This window comes from Ranitomeya variabilis, chromosome 5, assembly GCF_051348905.1.
Source record: "Ranitomeya variabilis isolate aRanVar5 chromosome 5, aRanVar5.hap1, whole genome shotgun sequence".
Classification (NCBI taxonomy): Eukaryota; Metazoa; Chordata; class Amphibia; order Anura; family Dendrobatidae; genus Ranitomeya; species Ranitomeya variabilis.
Genome location: NC_135236.1, coordinates 442,042,489 through 442,061,141, shown reverse-complemented (window position 1 = coordinate 442,061,141; position 18,653 = coordinate 442,042,489).

The following is an 18,653-nucleotide window of genomic DNA, read 5'->3' as shown; positions in this document are numbered from 1 at the left end:
GAGTGCTTCATTGTTCCTGAGCACTCTGAAGCAGGTCTTTTTAGGACCTCGTGTCACCCATGATACGGCGCTCCAACTGTTGGCATTGACTCAGGGCTCGTCCTTGGTCAGCCATTTTGCCGTCCACTTCCGCACTTTAGCATCTGAGCTGGAGTGGTCGGATAAAGCCCTTATTCCCATATTTTGGAGGGGGCTGGCTGACCACGTGAAGGACGCTCTGGCCACTAGGGAGATTCCTGCCACACTGGAGGAATTAATAACTGTCTCCACTCGTATTGACCTCCGTTTTAACGAGCGGAGGTTAGAGCGAGCCCAGTGTAGGCAGAGGTTTCGGCTGGCTCCCACCTTCGCCAGACCTCTGGAAATTTCAGGTCCAGGTTCCTGAGTCACCTGAGGCCATGGAAGTGTCACGAGCGGGATCTAAGTCCCGGACCACTTGTGCACTCAAGGTCTGTCATGTTTGCCAGCAGTCAGGACATCTTGCCACCAGATGTCCCCAGCGGTTGAGGAAACGTCAGCATCTAGTGGTAGTAGGTGGAGGTGCACTAGACACGGCGACGTTTGCCTCCAAATTGTCCTTTAAGGGGACAATTACAATAGGCTCATTGACTCACTCGGTAGAGCTCTGCGTTGATTCTGGAGCGGAGGGCATATTTATGTCTTCTGCCTTCACCCAGCGTCACGCTATACCCCTGGTTATGCTAGCTCAACCAGTAACTGTACGAGTGGTGAATGGGTCAACACTGCCCTCACAAATAACACACCAGACCATCCCTTTCACTCTGTCCTTGCTGCCATCTCATCAGGAGATTTTATCTCTGCTCGTCATTCCTGAGGGAATTGATGAGATCCTGTTAGGGATGCTTTGGCTACAGTATCACTCTCCTCATATCGAGTGGTCCTCAGGCAGAATTTTAGGATGGGGTGAATCTTGTGGGGGTAGATGTCAGAGGGAGAGCGTACAGGTTGCTACTACTGAGGTACCCGCAGATTTATCCTCACTTCCCAAGCAATATTGGCCCTATGCAGACGTGTTCTCCAAAAGGGCTGCGGAGACCCTTCCGCCTCACCGCCCCTATGACTGCCCTATTGACCTCTTGCCTGGTGCTGAGCCTCCCCGGGGTCGAGTCTATCCTTTGTCTCTCCCGGAGATGGAGGCAATGTTACAGTATATCCGAGAGAATCTGGCAAGAGGATTCATTAGGAAGTCAGTGTCACCTGCAGGGGCTGGGTTCTTCTTCGTACAGAAGAAGAGTGGAGAACTGCGTCCATGCATAGACTACAGGGGTCTTAATGCCATCACCGTTAAAAATAAGTACCCACTACCCCTTATATCTGAGCTTTTTGATAGGCTATGGGGAGCAAGGGTATTTACCAAATTAGATCTGCGGGGTGCTTACAACCTGATTCGCATCCGTGAGGGGGACGAATGGAAGACGGCTTTTAACACCAGGGATGAGCACTATGAATATCTGGTGATGCCCTTCGGGCTCTGTAATGCCCCAGCCGTTTTCCAAGACTTTGTAAATGACATCTTCCGGGATATGCTTTCCACCTCGGTCGTAGTTTATCTGGATGATATTCTCATCTACTCTCCAGATATAGACTCCCACCGGAGAGATGTTTGCAAGGTCTTCGACCTCCTACGGGCTAACTCCCTCTATGCCAAGTTGGAGAAGTGTGTGTTTTAGCAGGAATCCTTGCCTTTCCTTGGCTATATCATCTCTGCCCAGGGATTGGCTATGGATCCTGCCAAGCTACAGGCTGTGATGGACTGGCAGGAACCCCATTCTCTTAAAGCGGTGCAGCGCTTTATGAGGTTCATTAATTATTATCGCCAGTTCATTCCCCACTTCTCCACTTTGGTAGCTCCCTTGGTAGCCCTCACAAAGAAGGGAGCAAATCCCAAATTGTGGTTTGAAAAGGTCTCCAAGACCTTCTCTTCTATTAAGTCACATTTTGCTAGCGCTCCCATCCTACATCGCCCCGATGTAGATAAACCATTTGTCATGGAGGTGGATGCCTCATCCGTTGGTGCTGGAGCAGTCCTTTTCCAAAAGGATGCTCAAGGTCGGAAGCATTCATGCTTCTTCTTCTCCAAGACCCTCACACCAGCAGAGAGGAATTATTCCATCGGGGACAGGGAGTTGCTAGCCATGAAGTTGGCTTTCTCTGAGTGGAGACATCTCTTGGAGGGGGCTCGCTTTCCCTTTCAAGTATTCACAGACCACAAGAATTTGGTTTATTTACAGACCGCCCAGCGGCTAAATTCTCGCCAGGCCAGATGGTCCTTGTTCTTCTCCCAGTTCCATTTCACCCTCCATTTTCTTTCCGGGGAGAAGAACGTTCGTGCCGACGCCCTTTCTCACTCTGTAGTGTCATCAGAGGAGGAGGAAGAGGAGCCTCGGCTTATTGTCCCTTCAGAGAGCCTGAGAACTGTGGCTCCGGTTTCGCTAGAGTCTGTGTCCCCAGGCAAGACTTTCGTTCCTTCTAATTTGTGACCGGAGGTTCTCTCTTGGGCTCACTCGTCCAGTCTGGGTGGACATTTTGGGACCAAGAGGACATCTGAGCTCTTGGCGAGGATGTACTGGTGGCCGCATATGGCTCGTGATGTCACAGACTATGTTCGGGCGTGTGTCTCCTGCGCCAAGAACAAGTCTCCTCGGCAACGACCAGCTGGGTTGCTTTACCCTCTGCCGGTGGCGGACAGGCCCTGGGAGATGGTCGGCATGGACTTTGTGGTGGGCTTACCCAAGTCTCGTAATTGCACCATTATCTGGGTGATCACCGACCATTTTTCCAAAATGTTGCACTTGGTGCCTCTTCCACGGCTACCTTCTGCACGGGCTCTGGCTGCATTGTTCATCAAAGATATCTTTCGCCTACACGGTATGCCGGACAAAATTGTCAGTGACCGGGGTCCCCAGTTTGCGTCTCGATTCTGGAGAGAGCTTTGTCGTTTACTCACTATTAAGTTGAATATATCTTCAGCATATCATCCCGAGACGAATGGGTTGGTTGAGAGGGCCAATCAGACCCTAGTCACATATTTACGACATTTTGTTTCTGCCAGGCAGGATGACTGGGCATCTTTGCTACCATGGGCAGAGTTTGCGCTTAATAACGCCGTAGCCGACTCCACCGGTCAGACTCCATTCCTCCTAAATTACTGCCAGCATCCGCGTGTCCCTGTGCTCATGCCCATGTCTTCCGCCGACTCCAGGGTGGCAGACTGGGCTGTGGAAGCACGGGACATTTGGGACCGCACTCAGGATGCCATTCAGGCCTCCAAGGAGAGAATGAGGTCCTCCGCCGATGCTCATCGGCGTCCCGCTCCGACCTTTGCTCCTGGTGACTTGGGGTGGCTCTCCGCCCATAACATCAGGCTGCGTGTTGAGTCCACTAAGTTTGCACCTCGCTACTTGGGTCCCTTCAAGGTCCTCAAACAGGTTAACCCTGTGGTCTACCGTCTGGCTCTTCCTCCACGCCTGGGTATCACCGACACCTTTCATGTGTCCCTCTTGAAGCCCGTATACATGTCCCGGTTTTCCAAGTCATCTGCTGGGACATTGGGTTCGTATACGGATGATTACGAGGTGAACGCTATTTTGGGGTGCAAGGTGGTACGTGGCAAAAAATTCTATTTGGTGGATTGAAAGGGTTATGGCCCAGAGGACAGGTCCTGGGAGCCTGCTGAACACATTCGAGCTCCAGAGCTCATTGCTGCCTTCGAGCGCAGCGAGGTCCAAGGAGGGGGGCCCTAGGAGGAGGGTAATGTTAGGTGTAATGTTAAAGTTCCCGCCTCTGTACAGGGGGAATCTCGAGCCATCTCCGCTGCGGTCTCCCATTCTTTTCCAGCTGCAGTGGAGTCTGCTCAGCGGAGACGTCAGTCCCAGCGTCTTGCTCAGTCCCACTCTGTACAAAGAGTTACTGCTGCTTTTCCGGCTTCTGCCATTGAAGTCAGTGCTGGGCAGCGGCGAGCACACGCTTCTGGGACTAAGTCCTGCTTTTCTCATACTGAGCATGCGCTGAGTAAGATCTCTCACTGGAGATTGAGGGTCACATGGTCAGATACTGCAGCTAAGTCCATTGGTCCTTTCAGGAAGGTCCTTTAAGTGCTAAGGCTAAGTCTTGCTTTGCACACACTGAGCATGCCCAGGGCAAGATCTCTCAGTGGAGATTTAGGGTCACATGCTCAGGTATGGCAGTCTCTCATTGGTCCTTCTAGGAAGGTCTTTTACTTGCTGCAGCTATATAAGGCTCACATGGCCGCACGGCCATGTGCTAGTGTACCTTTGTATATGTGTGTGTGTTGATGAGTGCAAGTCGTTCATTAATATCCCCTCCCTTGTGTATGACTGCTCGCGAAAGGTGGATGCTTGCTGTCTAGCGCCCGACTAAGCTGTCAACACAGAGACACACGATACAGCGTCTACTGCTGTAGCCGCCAATGCGGCGCCGTGCGCTTATAGAGCGCTTTCCTGTTGTGAATTTACCTTTTGGCTCCCTCTAGTGGCTACTAGTGTTTTTACTCTGGGTATGTCTATCATCCCTTGTATGCTCACCTGGGTCGTTAGGTCAGGGGTGTTGCTATATTAGCTCCCTGGACCTTCAGTTCAATGCCTGGCAACGTTGATATCAGAGCTAATCTGTAGTGCTCTTGTCTACTGATCCTGGTTCCTGCTTGATTAAGCTAAGTCTGCTTTCTTGCTTTTTGCTATTGTTTTTGTTTGCATTTTTGTCCAGCTTGTACATAATCTGTATCCTATCCTTGCTGGAAGCTCTAGGGAGGCTGGAGTTCTCCCCCCGGGCCGTTAGACGGTTCGGGGGTTCTTGAATCTCCAGTGTGGATTTTGGTAGGGTTTTTGTTGACCATATAAGTTATCTTACTACATTCTGCTATTAGTGAGTGGGCCTCTCTTTGCTAAACCTAGTTCATCTCTGTGTTTGTCATTTCCTCTTACCTCACCGTTATTATTTGTGGGGGGCTTGTATCCAACTTTTGGGGTCTATTCTCTGGAGGCAAGAGAGGTCTTTGTTTTCCTCTTCTAGGGGTAGTTAGTCCTCCGGCTGGCGCGAGACATCTAGCGACCAACGTAGGCATGTTCCCCGGCTACTTCTAGTGTTGGCGTTAGGAGTAGATATATGGTCAACCCAGTTACCACTGCCCTATGAGCTGGATTTTTGTAATTCGCAGACTTGCTGATATCTCTGAGACCCTCGCCATTGGGGTCATAACAGTTTGCCAGGCCAGTATTAAATGTTAAATGCATTGCAGAAGCGGGATTATAAGAAAGAAAGTTCTGAGTTTTTTTTTCTCTCTCTCATTTTTTTTTCTTTTCCCCTTTACCTCTGAGTGGCTTGTGATTGCTGCAGACATGAATGTCCAGACCTTGATTACAAGTGTGGACCAGCTTGCTGCTCGTGTGCAGGGCATACAAGATTATGTTACCAGAAATCCTATGTCAGAACCTAAGATACCGATTCCTGAACTGTTTTCCGGAGACCGATTTAAGTTTAGAAATTTCAGGAATAATTGTAAATTGTTTTTGTCCCTGAGACCCTGTTCCTCTGGAGACTCCGCTCAGCAAGTGAAAATTGTTATTTCTTTTTTACGGGGCGACCCTCAGGATTGGGCTTTCTCGCTGGCGCCAGGAGATCCGGCATTGGCTGATATTGATGCGTTTTTTCTGGCGCTCGGTTTGCTTTATGAGGAACCCAATCTTGAGATTCAGGCAGAAAAAGCCTTGCTGGCTATGTCTCAGGGCCAGGATGAGGCTGAAGTGTATTGCCAAAAATTTCGGAAATGGTCCGTGCTGACCCAGTGGAACGAGTGTGCATTGGCTGCAAATTTTAGAAATGGTCTTTCTGAAGCCATTAAGAATGTGATGGTGGGTTTTCCCATTCCCACAGGTCTGAATGATTCTATGGCCCTGGCTATTCAAATCGACCGGCGGTTGAGGGAAACCGCAAATTCCCTCATGATGTTGTCTGAACAGGCACCTGAATTAATGCAATGTGATAGAATCCTGACTAGAAATGAGCGGAAAATTCATAGACGCCAGAATGGCTTGTGTTACTACTGTGGTGATTCTACACATGTTATCTCAGCATGCTCTAAACGTCTTACTAAGGTTGTTAGTCCGGTCGTGATTGGTAATTTGCAACCTAAATTTATTCTATCTGTAACTTTGATTTGCTCACTGTCATCATATCCTGTCATGGCATTTGTGGACTCAGGTGCGGCCCTGAGCCTTATGGATCTGTCATTTGCCAAGCACTGCGGATTTGTTCTTGAGCCATTGGAAAATCCTATCCCTCTTAGGGGTATTGATTCTACGCCATTGGCAAAAAATAAACCGCAGTTTTGGACACAGGTTACCATGTGCATGACTCCCGAACATCGGGAGGTAATACGTTTTCTTGTTCTGCATAAAATGCATGATTTGGTTGTTTTGGGTTTGCCATGGTTACAGACCCATAATCCAGTCTTGGACTGGAAGGCTATGTCAGTGTCAAGTTGGGGCTGCCATGGAATTCATGGAGATTCCTTGCCCTTGTCTATTGCTTCTTCTACGCCTTCGGAAGTTCCGGCGTATTTGTCTGATTATCAGGATGTCTTCAGCGAGTCTAAGTCCAGTGCACTGCCTCCTCATAGGGAATGTGACTGTGCAATAGATTTGATCCCTGGCAGTAAGTTTCCTAAGGGGAGACTGTTTAATCTGTCGGTACCTGAACATACCGTGATGCGTTCATATATCAAGGAGTCTCTTGAGAAGGGGCATATCCGTCCTTCTTCTTCCCCTCTTGGTGCGGGATTCTTTTTTGTGGCCAAAAAGGACGGATCTTTGAGGCCTTGTATTGACTATCGGCTTTTAAATAAGATCACTGTCAAATTTCAGTATCCTTTGCCGTTGTTGTCTGATTTGTTTGCCCGGATTAAAGGTGCCAAGTGGTTCACCAAGATAGACCTTCGTGGTGCGTACAACCTTGTGCGCATTAGGCAGGGCGATGAATGGAAAACCGCATTCAATACGCCCGAAGGTCATTTTGAGTACTTGGTGATGCCATTTGGGCTCTCTAATGCACCTTCAGTTTTTCAGTCCTTCATGCATGACATTTTCCGGAAGTATCTGGATAAATTTTTGATTGTTTATCTGGATGATATTCTGTTTTTTTCTGATGATTGGGACTCGCATGTGGAGCAGGTCAGGATGGTTTTTGAGATTTTGCGTGAAAATTCTTTGTTTGTAAAAGGCTCAAAGTGTCTCTTTGGTGTACAGAAGGTTCCCTTTTTGGGGTTCATTTTTTCCCCTTCTGCTGTGGAGATGGATCCAGTCAAGGTCCGAGCTATTCATGATTGGACTCAACCCTCGTCAGTTAAGAGTCTTCAGAAGTTCTTGGGTTTTGCTAACTTCTACCGTCGTTTTATCGCAAATTTCTCTAGCGTTGTTAAACCGCTGACGGATATGACCAAGAAAGGCTCTGATGTAGCTAACTGGGCTCCTGCTGCCGTGGAGGCTTTCCAGGAGTTGAAACGCCGGTTTACTTCGGCGCCTGTTTTGTGCCAGCCTGATGTCTCACTTCCCTTTCAGGTTGAGGTGGATGCTTCGGAGATTGGGGCAGGGGCCGTTTTGTCGCAGAGAGGCCCTGGTTGCTCTACTATGAGACCTTGTGCCTTTTTCTCTAGGATGTTTTCGCCGGCAGAGCGAAATTATGATGTGGGCAATCGGGAGTTATTGGCCATGAAGTGGGCATTTGAGGAGTGGCGTCATTGGCTCGAGGGTGCTAAGCATCGGGTGGTGGTCTTGACTGATCACAAAAATTTGATGTATCTCGAGTCTGCTAAACGCCTGAATCCTAGACAGGCCCGCTGGTCATTGTTTTTCTCCCGTTTTGACTTTGTGGTCTCGTATTTACCAGGTTCTAAGAATGTGAAGGCCGATGCTCTGTCTAGGAGCTTTGTGCCTGATGCTCCTGGAGTCGCTGAACCTGAGGGTATTCTTAAGGAAGGAGTTATCTTGTCAGCGATTTCTCCAGATCTGCGACGTGTGTTGCAGAGATTTCAGGCTGGTAGGCCTGACTCTTGTCCACCCGACAGATTGTTTGTGCCTGCTAAATGGACCAGCAGAGTCATTTCCGAGGTTCATTCCTCAGTGTTGGCAGGGCACCCGGGAATTTTTGGCACCAGAGATCTGGTGGCCAGGTCCTTTTGGTGGCCTTCCTTGTCAAGGGATGTGCGGTCATTTGTGCAGTCCTGCGGTACTTGTGCTCGAGCTAAGCCTTGCTGTTCTCGTGCCAGCGGGTTGCTCTTGCCCTTGCCTGTCCCGAAGAGACCTTGGACACACATCTCTATGGATTTCATTTCGGATCTCCCGGTGTCTAAAGGCATGTCTGTCATCTGGGTGATATGTGATCGTTTCTCCAAGATGGTCCATCTGGTTCCTTTGCCTAAGCTGCCTTCCTCTGCTGATCTGGTTCCTGTGTTCTTCCAGAACGTGGTTCGTTTGCACGGCATTCCTGAGAATATTGTGTCGGACAGAGGATCCCAGTTTGTTTCCAGGTTCTGGCGATCCTTTTGTGGTAGGATGGGCATTGATTTGTCGTTTTCGTCCGCTTTTCATCCACAGACTAACGGACAAACGGAACGAACTAATCAGACTCTGGAGGCGTATTTGAGGTGTTTTGTCTCTTCTGATCAGGATGATTGGGTGACCTTCTTGCCGTTGGCTGAATTTGCCCTTAATAATCGGGCTAGTTCTGCTACCTTGGTTTCGCCATTTTTCTGCAACTCCGGTTTCCATCCTCGTTTTTCCTCGGGACATGTGGAGCCTTCTGACTGTCCTGGAGTGGATTCTGTGGTGGATAAGTTGCAGCGGATCTGGAATCATGTGGTGGACAACTTGAAGTTGTCACAGGAGAAGGCTCAGCGTTTTGCCAATCGCCGCCGCGGTGTGGGTCCCCGACTTCGTGTTGGGGATTTGGTATGGCTGTCTTCTCGATTTGTTCCTATGAAGGTCTCCTCTCCCAAATTTAAGCCTCGATTCATTGGTCCTTACAAGATATTGGAGATCCTTAATCCTGTATCCTTTCGCCTGGATCTTCCGGTGTCGTTTGCCATTCACAACGTATTTCATAGGTCCTTGTTGCGGCGGTACGTTGTGCCTGTGGTTCCTTCTGCTGAGCCTCCTGCTCCGGTGTTGGTTGAGGGCGAGTTGGAGTACGTGGTGGAGAAGATCTTAGATTCTCGTCTCTCCAGGCGGAGGCTTCAGTACCTGGTCAAGTGGAAGGGCTATGGTCAGGAGGATAATTCCTGGGTGGTCGCCTCTGATGTGCATGCGGCCGATTTAGTTCGCGCCTTTCACGCCACTCATCCTGATCGCCCTGGTGGTCTTGGTGAGGGTTCGGTGACCCCTCACTAAGGGGGGGGTACTGTTGTGAATTTACCTTTTGGCTCCCTCTAGTGGCTACTAGTGTTTTTACTCTGGGTATGTCTATCATCCCTTGTATGCTCACCTGGGTCGTTAGGTCAGGGGTGTTGCTATATTAGCTCCCTGGACCTTCAGTTCAATGCCTGGCAACGTTGATATCAGAGCTAATCTGTAGTGCTCTTGTCTACTGATCCTGGTTCCTGCTTGATTAAGCTAAGTCTGCTTTCTTGCTTTTTGCTATTGTTTTTGTTTGCATTTTTGTCCAGCTTGTACATAATCTGTATCCTATCCTTGCTGGAAGCTCTAGGGAGGCTGGAGTTCTCCCCCCGGGCCGTTAGACGGTTCGGGGGTTCTTGAATCTCCAGTGTGGATTTTGGTAGGGTTTTTGTTGACCATATAAGTTATCTTACTACATTCTGCTATTAGTGAGTGGGCCTCTCTTTGCTAAACCTAGTTCATCTCTGTGTTTGTCATTTCCTCTTACCTCACCGTTATTATTTGTGGGGGCTTGTATCCAACTTTTGGGGTCTATTCTCTGGAGGCAAGAGAGGTCTTTGTTTTCCTCTTCTAGGGGTAGTTAGTCCTCCGGCTGGCGCGAGACATCTAGCGACCAACGTAGGCATGTTCCCCGGCTACTTCTAGTGTTGGCGTTAGGAGTAGATATATGGTCAACCCAGTTACCACTGCCCTATGAGCTGGATTTTTGTAATTCGCAGACTTGCTGATATCTCTGAGACCCTCGCCATTGGGGTCATAACACTTTCCTATCCCAAGTCTGGGTGGTTAGTGGCATCCGCCAAAGCGGCACAGCATGCACTCTTGTGCTTTAGTTATATTTTTTCAGTTACCTTGACACCCCAGTTGCGGTGTCGAGCGCAAGTGGTCAGTAAGTACTCTAATCCTGTGTCTTGGGATAGAGTCCTGAGACTCCTTGCTTGCACTCTTGGTGCAGTACCGTGGCCCTGTGATGCAACAGGGTTTGCTTCCTTCACACAGGGTGAAGTTAACCCATGTGTCTATCCACATTGTACCGCCATATAGTCCATCATTACTCAGCAGCAGGTTCCATCTCTGCACAGTGGACCCCGGGCTGCGAATGCACCTCATACCATCTCTCTTATAATTTGGTGCGTTCTGCTAGCCCTAACAAATACTAAGACCATTTGTGTTGACCCTTCCATCGTATATCAGAGATACCTCAGATCTGCTCCTCAAATTGGAGGGGATACATCTTGCCGAGGGTTCCTTCTTGGCCTCTAATGACGTTGAAGCCCTTTATAGTAACATCCCACACAACCTGGGCTTGAAAGCAGTTCAGCATTTCCTGAAAACAAGAGCAGTTCAATGTGCCGCACACAGCTGATTTGTACTGGACCTCCTACATTTCACACTCACTAAAAATTATTTTGTTTTTGACAGGAAGTACTTCCACCAGCTCAGGGGCACAGCGATGGGGAGTCCCTGCGCCCCATCCTACGCAAACCTGTTCCTGGGCTGGTGGGAGGAAACCACTGTCTTCACTGACGAAGTGAGATGGTGGCATCAATATGTGGGAGTCTGGTACAGATTCATAAATGACATTTTTGTCAGCTGGCAGGGCACACAGTAGTCATTTAATGAGTTTATACAAGAACTAAATGACAACACGATTGGGATGAAATTTACCTTTGAAATTAATCAGGAAGTCCTATCATTTTTGGACGTCAGTGTTCAAAAAAATGCCGATGGTTCATTGAAAACACAGATTTTCCGTAAACCCACGAGTAGTAATAGTCTACTAAGATGGCAAAGCCATCATCCGAGAGCTCTAAAACGGGGTATCCCTAAAGGTCAGTTTTTGAGGCTAAGAAGGAACTGCTCTCATGCCAATACATTCATAAAACAATCGGGGGATATGAAGAGGCGGTTTGGTGAAAAAGGCTACCCCAGAGGCATTATTGAGGCAGCCTTTAGTCATGCCCTTTCACAAGATAGAGGTACTCTATTACAGTCTCAAATTAAGAGACATACGACTGAGATGGAGACAATCAGAATTATTGGAACTTATGACTGTCAAAACGAAAGAGTTGCCAGGATTCTGGCAAAACACTGGGACGTGTTATCTGCTGATCCCGACTTATCCCATATGATCGGTCCCAGACCTTTAATAACATACAGAAAAGGTCGGTCCCTGAAAGACAATTTGGTAGATAGCCACTTTAAAAGGCCGGCCCCTCAGGGTACATGGCTTGATAGAAAAAGCTGTGGTTTCTTCAAATGTGGTAGCTGTGTAAACTGTAGGTTCATGAAACCGTGTAAGTTTATCACTAGTTCATCTACAGGGAAAACGTTTTTTCTTCGTGATTTTTGCAACTGCAAAACTACTGGCTTGGTCTACATTGCCACATCTAATTGTCCAAAGGACTATGTTGGCAAAACAAGGAGGGAGTTTAGGAGGAGAGTAGGTGAGCACATAGGTGACATTAGGCATAGACGCGACACCCCTATAGCTAGACATATGAATGAGGTATATCAGGGAAATATTCACGAGATCTCATTCAGTATCATAGAAGTCTACACACCAAATCCGAGGGGTGGTGATTTTGACAGACTATTGCTACAAAAAGAATGTGCATGGATATATCGTGTAAACTGTATTGCACCGTTAGGCCTCAATGAGAACTTGTCCTATGTATGTTTTCTGTAAATATATAGCCCCTGTGCAGCTGCCTCCTCTTACTCACCCTCCCAGCATCAGTGCCTGGTGTTTGGCCTGGTTTGCTTCCTATTCTTTCCCCTTCCGTTGTGCATGTTTGGGACTGGTTACCTGAATATTGATTATTATATGCTTGCTGTGCGACCAATTTTGAGCCTGTATTTATAGGGAACATAGTATTTACTTTGAATATCAAAACTATTATCATGTATTCCCCTATCTACAATTACTGACATTTTAATATCCATCTTCTCCTACATTTGTATATATATGTATACATGCTGGTTCATTAATATCAACCTTAGCCCCATATGCCACTCATGGGATGTAAAATAGTGCCCTGAGGGCATATATTTGTCCTAAAATATGCAGTTCATAATAAGACAATAAATTCTTGTTACCATCTGCGCTGGTGTGCTGCTATATTGGTCAATGTAGCTCAGCGGCGCTGTAATGTGTTGATTTATTTATCTATGCAGCGGCTGCTGCAGTGGCCAACGTTGAGACAATATATGCTTATCAGAGGGAGCTGTGGCTAGGAGCTTAGGGGATTTATGAGTTTGCACACCAACAGGAGGGTAAGCCCGTCATACGTACATTTAGGGGGTTTTCCTTCATTGGTGACGTAGCAACTATGTAGCGCTATAAACAATTTGGATATGCGCAGTTGTACATTTAAGGATCACCACTTAGTTTTAATCATGGGCGCAGAGACAGACCTGATTGTCTGTTGTGCAGTAACTAAGTTCCGGACATGCGCAGTCCCACATCTAGGGAGCGCTACGTAGTTCCGGTCATGCGCACTGTCACAAGCGTGAGGACATGCGCTCCAGCTGGAGCGCACGCCAGAAAGAGTTCCGGTGGAGCAGGGCACTAGAAGTAACGTCCTGTGTTATTATGGATAGGCGTGTTATGCTGCATTTACCACACAAATATGGGGCTGGTTAAGCATACAAGATTTATTATAGTGCCATATAGTGGATGGCCTGACGTCCATACTTGGTATGCCCTGGAAAAGACAGCTCCCTGCTGCAGACAAATCTACGCTTGAAATGACATTCCTCTAGTAGGGCCAATTAAGTCCTCCTACCTAATTGGGGCAGATGTCTATATATGTAGGAGTTAGTGGATGACTCCATGAAGCATCCATACATCATGGCCTCCTGAAGATCCATGAAGGTGAAGCGCGTAGAGGCGTATTATAACATCATAAAAATGATAAGTATCTCTCCTTGCTTTGCTGCTATACTTTATCAATATTAGTGTATATTGGTAGACAATTTTGTCTTAGCCTGAAATGGTATATCTGCAGTTCAATCACTGACATGGCCTCCAATGTAATACAACATTAAGGTATATTACTTCTGCCTTTATAGCTACCCATAGGGTATCTGAGGGATAGCCGTCGTGGAGTGGGGGTGCCATATCCGCTGCACAGTAGGGTGCCAACCCCCACAGTAAGGCAGGATTTTCAACAGCAGGGAGCAGCATAGTTAGGTGTATTTATGTTCACTTCAGCACTAATTTTGCACTTTTTGCACTTTTTTTTGTCTGTGTCTCTCACCCTGCCACTAATTAGTCCTTTTTGGCAAAATATTAGCCATTATCGGCTTTATATTATCCCTATCTTATTATCTCCTGTTGAGCAATTGTGACACTAGTCCAGGGCAGTAACAGGAGATTTAGGGATAACCGACGGTGAGCGGGGGCGCCAATCTAATTTTTATGTATTAGGGTGCCAACTGTTGTGAATTCCGTTCTCGGGCTCCCTCTTGTGGTCATGAGTGGTATTGTGTGAGTTCTGTTCTTGGGCTCCCTCTGGTGGCCTTTAGTGCTTACTGCGGGTCTGTAGCTGGAATCCAGCTGCCTCGTTTTCTGCTAGTCTGGCCTCTATTTAACTCCTTAATTAATCCACAAAGTCCTATTATCACTTTCTAAATGGTACTTCCACAGTACATATAAACAACCACAAGATGGCAGCAAAATCACTGTCACCTTAAAGAAGCCAACCATACGTAAAAATTATTACTAAAACAATTTTTATTGAACCAAAAATAAACAAAACATAAATAATCAATAAAAACTACTACATATTATCCGGATAGTACCCCATGGGAAAAAATAGCCGCAGAAAGTCTCATATATATATTTGTACTGGGAAGGATAATGCAACAGATGCAGGAAAACAGAAAAAACACTTCAAGGAGTCAAAGTTTCTACTAGGATTTCAAATTAATGGTGCTAACAGCATCCTTATAAAGCCCCCAAGATACTCCATTTTCCTAGCACTTCTTATTAGGCAATCATAACAAATGCCACATAGTACCACATAATAATAGAAAATCAGAAAGTCCGTGCAAAATATCCATTACCCAGATGCCGTAAATCCACGTGTGCCTCCAGTGCAGCCTTTTCCCAGCGCCCCGACGCGCGTTTCGCCCTTGCTTCTTCCGGGGGCGTCGAGGGGTGGTGATTTTGACAGACTATTGCTACAAAAAGAATGTGCATGGATATATCGTGTAAACTGTATTGCACCGTTAGGCCTCAATGAGAACTTGTCCTATGTATGTTTTCTGTAAATATATAGCCCCTGTGCAGCTGCCTCCTCTTACTCACCCTCCCAGCATCAGTGCCTGGTGTTTGGCCTGGTTTGCTTCCTATTCTTTCCCCTTCCGTTGTGCATGTTTGGGACTGGTTACCTGAATATTGATTATTATATGCTTGCTGTGCGACCAATTTTGAGCCTGTATTTATAGGGAACATAGTATTTACTTTGAATATCAAAACTATTATCATGTATTCCCCTATCTACAATTACTGACATTTTAATATCCATCTTCTCCTACATTTGTATATATATGTATACATGCTGGTTCATTAATATCAACCTTAGCCCCATATGCCACTCATGGGATGTAAAATAGTGCCCTGAGGGCATATATTTGTCCTAAAATATGCAGTTCATAATAAGACAATAAATTCTTGTTACCATCTGCGCTGGTGTGCTGCTATATTGGTCAATGTAGCTCAGCGGCGCTGTAATGTGTTGATTTATTTATCTATGCAGCGGCTGCTGCAGTGGCCAACGTTGAGACAATATATGCTTATCAGAGGGAGCTGTGGCTAGGAGCTTAGGGGATTTATGAGTTTGCACACCAACAGGAGGGTAAGCCCGTCATACGTACATTTAGGGGGTTTTCCTTCATTGGTGACGTAGCAACTATGTAGCGCTATAAACAATTTGGATATGCGCAGTTGTACATTTAAGGATCACCGCTTAGTTTTAATCATGGGCGCAGAGACAGACCTGATTGTCTGTTGTGCAGTAACTAAGTTCCGGACATGCGCAGTCCCACATCTAGGGAGCGCTACGTAGTTCCGGTCATGCGCACTGTCACAAGCGCGAGGACATGCGCTCCAGCTGGAGCGCACGCCAGAAAGAGTTCCGGTGGAGCAGGGCACTAGAAGTAACGTCCTGTGTTATTATGGATAGGCGTGTTATGCTACATTTACCACACAAATATGGGGCTGGTTAAGCATACAAGATTTATTATAGTGCCATATAGTGGATGGCCTGACGTCCATACTTGGTATGCCCTGGAAAAGACAGCTCCCTGCTGCAGACAAATCTACGCTTGAAATGACATTCCTCTAGTAGGGCCAATTAAGTCCTCCTACCTAATTGGGGCAGATGTCTATATATGTAGGAGTTAGTGGATGACTCCATGAAGCATCCATACATCATGGCCTCCTGAAGATCCATGAAGGTGAAGCGCGTAGAGGCGTATTATAACATCATAAAAATGATAAGTATCTCTCCTTGCTTTGCTGCTATACTTTATCAATATTAGTGTATATTGGTAGACAATTTTGTCTTAGCCTGAAATGGTATATCTGCAGTTCAATCACTGACATGGCCTCCAATGTAATACAACATTAAGGTATATTACTTCTGCCTTTATAGCTACCCATAGGGTATCTGAGGGATAGCCGTCGTGGAGTGGGGGTGCCATATCCGCTGCACAGTAGGGTGCCAACCCCCACAGTAAGGCAGGATTTTCAACAGCAGGGAGCAGCATAGTTAGGTGTATTTATGTTCACTTCAGCACTAATTTTGCACTTTTTGCACTTTTTTTTGTCTGTGTCTCTCACCCTGCCACTAATTAGTCCTTTTTGGCAAAATATTAGCCATTATCGGCTTTATATTATCCCTATCTTATTATCTCCTGTTGAGCAATTGTGACACTAGTCCAGGGCAGTAACAGGAGATTTAGGGATAACCGACGGTGAGCGGGGGCGCCAATCTAATTTTTATGTATTAGGGTGCCAACTGTTGTGAATTCCGTTCTCGGGCTCCCTCTTGTGGTCATGAGTGGTATTGTGTGAGTTCTGTTCTTGGGCTCCCTCTGGTGGCCTTTAGTGCTTACTGCGGGTCTGTAGCTGGAATCCAGCTGCCTCGTTTTCTGCTAGTCTGGCCTCTATTTAACTCCACCTGGACCTTCACTTTTTGCCTGCTGTCGTTGTATTCAGTACTGGTTCTGATCTCTCTGGACTTTCCTTGTGACCTGTCTCCTCCTGAGAAGCTAAGTCTTGCTAGTTCATGTTTGCTCATTATTTCCTTGAAAATGTTTCTCTGTATATGATGAGTTCTGTCCAGCTTGCTTATATGTAATATTCTCGCTTGCTGGAAGTTCTGGGGTGCAGAGTTGCGCCCCTCACATCGTCGGTGTGGGGGTTCTTGTAATCTCTGCGTGGATTATTTTTGATAGCATTTTATACTGACCGCACAGATCCCTTGCTGTCTTCTGTCTATTTAGTGTTAGTGGGCCTCATTTGCTAAAAAAAACTGTTTTCATTTCTACGTTTGTGTTTTCCCCTTAACTCACCGTTATTATTTGTGGGGGGCTGTCTAAAACTTTGGGGTGATTTCTCTGAGGCAAGTGAGACTTGCTTTCTCTCTAGGGGTAGCTAGTTTCTCAGGCTGTGACGAGGCGTCTAGGATTTTAGGTAACGCTCCACGGCTGCCTATAGTGTGTATTGATAGAATCAGGGTTGCGGTCAGTATAGCTCCCACATCCCCAGAGCTTGTCCTAAGGATTTCTGTTACTTAGCAGGTCAGTTTGCGATCCTTGCCACCAGGATCATAACAGCCAACCTCCACAGGCAGGTAGTGGTTAACAGGGTTCTTGATAGGGCTATATCTAGAGAGCACGGTTGTCTGTTGTGTATGTCTGTGGTTGTTTTTCATGGTTTTAAAAATATTGATTAAAAGGTATGTTTTATCTGTAATATCAAAAAGGATTCTAGGTCACTTGTTTATACTCTTGATTCTTCTTGGCCTATAGGTGTTATTGAATTTTTTGGTTTCTTGCATCTCCTCAGCTCCCCCATGCCTGACAACCCCCCTCCTGCCCCCACCCGAGTGATCACCCCGATCACCTACTGCCCCCTTGATCACCCCCTGCCCCCTGATCACCCCCTGCCCCCCTGATCGCCCCCCTGCCCAGCAGATCTCCCCCTGCCCTGCTGATCTCTCCCCTGCCCCGCTGATCTCTCCCCTGCCCTGCTGATCACCCCCTGCCCTGCAGAACGCCCCCTGCCCTGCTGATCTCCCCCCTGCCCTGCTGATCTCCCCCTGCCCTGCTTTTTTCCCCCTGCCCTGTGGATCTCCCCCCTGCCCCGCTGATTTCCCCCCTGCCCCGCGGATCGCCCCCCTGCCCTGCTGATCTCCCCCTGCCCTGTTGATCGCTTCCTGTCCTGTGGATTGCCCCCTGCCTCGCTGATCTTCCCCTGCCCTGCTGATCGTTCCCTGCCCCGTGGATCGCCCCCTCCCTGGCTGATTTTCCCCTACCCCGCTGATCTCCCCCATGCCCAGCGGATCGCCCCCTGCCCCACAGATTGCCCCCCTGCCTTGATGATCTCCCCCAGACCCACGGATCTCCCCCCTGTCCCGCTGATCTCACCCTGCCCAGCAAATCGCCCCCTGCCTTGATGATCTCCCACCTCAATAATCTCCCCCTTGCCCCGCTGATCTCCTCCCTGCCCTGCAGATCACCCTCTGCCCTGCAGATTGCCCCCCTGCCTTGATGATCTCCCCCTGCCCTGCTGATCTCCCCCTGTCCGCTAATCTCCCCCCTGCCCTGTGAATCGCCCGCTGCCCCACAGATCGCCCCCCCTGCCTCACTCATCTGCCCCCTGCCCCGCTAATCTCCCCCCTGCCCTGCTGATCTTACCCCTGTCCTGGGGCTAAAATTAGGGTTAGGGTTGGGGCAAAAGTTAGGGTTGGGATTAGGGTTAGGATTAGGGATAGGGTTGTGTTAGGGTTAGGTTTGTAGTTAGGGTTGGGATTAGGGTTTGGGGTGTGTTGGGGTTAGGGTAGGAGTTAGATTTGGGGGGTTTCCACTGTTTAGGCACCTCAGGGGCTCTCTAAACGTGACATGACACCTGCAGTCCATTCCATCAAAGTCTGCATTTCAAAACATCACTACTTCCCTTCAGAGATCCAATATGTGCCCAAACAGTGGTTT